Here is a 3331-nt window from a genome sequence, read left to right as displayed (position 1 = left end):
TACAAAAGGTGCAGTTTCAGGGACACCTGGGTGGCTCAGTCAGTTAAGCATCCAACTCTTGGGTTTTGGCTCAGGTCATGATCTCAGGGTTGTAGGATTAAGGCCCACGTGGGGCTCCATGCTCAGTGCGGGGACTGCTTGGGATTCTTGCTCTCCCTCTTCCTCTGCCCCTCTCCCTGTTCATGTGCTCTCCCTTTCTCTGAAATTAGAAAAAAAATATATATATATATATTTTAAAAAAAGAAGCAGGTTCATCCACATCACATTGTTCTTATTTTTCCCAGTGGTCCAAAGGCAGAGGGTTTCTAGTTACAGGATCATGAGGCCACAATTCTAAGAATATGTTTTCCTTGAAGAGACTGTGTGGTGCTTAATAAAAGTGATAGCCTTGGTATCAAGAGACTGTGTTTTGGGCATGTGGGTGGTTCAGTGGGTTAAGCCTCTGCCTTCGGCTCAGGTCATGATCTCAGAGTCCTGGGATAGAGTCCCGCATCGGGCTCTCTGCTCAGCAGGGAGCTTGCTTCTCCCTGTCTCTCTCTGCCCAACTCTCTGCCTACTTGTGATCTCTGTCTAATACATAAATAAATCTTTGGCAAAAGTTTTCAATTAGCAATAATCGCGCCTCAGATAAACCTCATTGGCTACGATACTGCCACTGCGCAAAGCTGTACATAAATAAATCTTATAAAAAAAAGAGGCTGTGTTTCTACATTTATTAAATTTAGATTATATCATTTTACAGTCTCTTCTAGCTGTAATATGTTATGTTATGTTGTGTATCAATATAACTGTGCCCTCTTGGAAGGATTTTTTTCTTTTTGGTCTTTTTATTTTTGAAAGAAAATACCTTTGTGAAAGAAAAGACCTTTGTGAAACCCCCACTTTATAGAATATGATAAGTCCCTGTCCTTCAGTTCCCCCTTTATACCTCTCTCCTTCCAGGGACAGTGAGGTTAAACTGACTAAACCCTATAATTCTAAGCTTTCTTGGCTTAATATTATTACATGGGGTTAAGAACTCTGAACAGCTCTGCAGACAGTCTCTCATCTTGTTTTTCCAAGAAGATTTTATTCTTGACCTTCAAGAGTTGAAATAATTTTACAGAAAAATGTTGAAGATTTTGTAGTAACTATTTCTCTATACCACAGAAAGTTTTCCTCAGCACAGAGCTTTCATTAGGGAACTTCCAGTATACGGGTGAACAACCTCACAGACAAACATTTTGACTTTCACTCTTGGGATGGTGTATGGGGAGACATGAGCTGGATTTATGTTTCAATATTAATAGATAAGTTTCTGTCAGGAATTTTTTTTCCCTTGAGGTTAAAACCACTCTAAGATGGGTGCTTGAGTTTGATGCATCCCTGAAATCACTCTCGTAACCTGTTTATTGGGAAGAGGGTATAGAAATGATTGGGTTTATTTTTCCGTCAATCACTACTTTCAGCCATGTGCTATCATGCCTCCCTTTCATGCAAGATAGTGAATCACTTAATGCATATCTTGGAAGATTCCAGCACCTTCTGGTGGCTTTCAGTTACTTCAAGACCAGCCTAGGTTAAAACTTCAATCTCATACTTGATTTATAACTCATTTCCTCAGTTGCCCACTAGGTAAGTTTAAGCTGGGACAGTGACTGCAGCTAGTGGGTGGAGCTTAATGAGCTCTGATACATAGTTCTGCCCACTCCACTTCTAGAACTAACTCTAGAGAAAGGCAGGCAGGAAAAATGAGGAAGAAAACAAGTGCCTCTTGACTTAAAGTGACTGTTGTCATAGTGTCACTGGCTAACACTGTGTGATCATTGGTACCCCTGGGACAAATATCCAAAGAAGCCAAATATTGACTCTCTGGTGAAGTGAGTTTGAGGCTATAAGCTCTTAGGAATGGCGGACTTTAAAAGGTCTCTCTGCTGCTGCCTAAGCCCCTGAAGATGCTTAGAGGTTTAGCTTTGGCCCCTTCCACTGTCTCCCCAGCTCCCATGGCTTCTTGTTCCAGAGGTTGTCTCACTGAGTAGGTAGCCATCTTGGATAGAATATCAACAGGCTATACCAAATTCATTTATTGTCTTAGCATGGGTCCCCAGAAGCATACTCTCAGACAAGAAGTGCAGAAAAGGAGTTGGGTAGTAAGGCAGAAAAGGGAAGACAGCCAGTAAAGAGTATATTAGAAAGAAAGTTACCCTCTCGGGAAGCTGATGCTAAGTTCCCTGGGAAACCCTGGGATCTAGATTAGAATTTGGGTCTTAGAATGATCTTGCCTGAGGGGTAAGGGAAAAGAGAGGATATTATATAGTAATCTCTTCATTCATTGGTTGAGGGTTACTCTCAAGGATGTAAACTTCTCAGGATGTTTGGCCTGTGAGAAAGCTCTTGGAGACACAGATGCTGGGAGTTCATAGCTCCCTTCATGGAGCCATCTCCAGTCTCACACCTACAGGTCTACAGTTGCCAGGAATGCATTGTTTTAGGCTGCACATCTGTGGGAGACCTGGAGAAGTTCTCTAATACGTGCGTTATTCTCTGACTCTGGCTAGAGGGGGAGCACGTTTGTGGCCACACTGTCCTCATGGCAGGAACTGGAGTCTCATAGAGGGGTGAGAGGAAGCCTCAAGGCTTAAAAAGCACCTAGCCTTTGAGCTCACTCCCTGTCACTTCTGCCCTACTCTTCAGTGGTTAAGTCCAATATCCATAGGGAGATGGGAAAAATACTGTTTTTCCCCTGAAAATAAAGCAGGGGGCAAGGGAAGTGAGTATTTGGTAAAAAGTAATGTCATGTACCAAACATGGTCTTGAAGCATGGAAAAAAATTTAAGACTCCCCAAATGGATAGTAACAAATGTCTAGAGAGAACAAAGAAATGGCTCTTGCATTTGGTGGTTAAAGATACAGATTGCATTTGGAGAACAAAAGAAGACTTTAGGTAGCAATTAGAATTTTAAAAATAATATTAATTTATTAATAACTAATAAATACTTATGTAGTAGTACCTATATTATAATTAATTTATGAGTTCTAGTAAAATATTAAGAAGTAATAACTGAGACAGCTGGTGTCTGCAACTCAGTTTCTGAGAGCTTGGCAGTGAGAAAAATGAGAAGGTTGGGCAAGAGCCAGAGAAGAGAGTCAGAAAATATCATGGGAAAAACATTTGACTCTTTGATGGAACTGGAAAAAAACATTATGAAGACAAAAAGAGAGGGTTTACAAAAGAAAATTTCCTCAGGAGGCAAGAGTTCATTTTGCCAAAGAAAACTCTAAGGCCAAAAGGAAGAGAATGCCAAATTTGGTGAGCAACCATAAAAAGGAAAAAAATAAAAACACCTTTTCT

The 3331-nt window shown here is 40.8% G+C and overlaps 1 pseudogene; it reads right to left on the bottom strand.

The window, feature by feature from the left end:
- Positions 1-560: 560 nt before the first annotated feature.
- Positions 561-667, bottom strand: LOC116583866 (annotated as a pseudogene).
- Positions 668-3331: the final 2664 nt, after the last annotated feature.

Source organism: Mustela erminea, chromosome X (assembly GCF_009829155.1).
Source record: "Mustela erminea isolate mMusErm1 chromosome X, mMusErm1.Pri, whole genome shotgun sequence".
In the NCBI taxonomy this organism is placed as follows: domain Eukaryota; kingdom Metazoa; phylum Chordata; class Mammalia; order Carnivora; family Mustelidae; genus Mustela; species Mustela erminea.
Note: the sequence above shows the minus strand (reverse complement) of the source record. Positions and strands in the feature narration are given on the sequence as shown.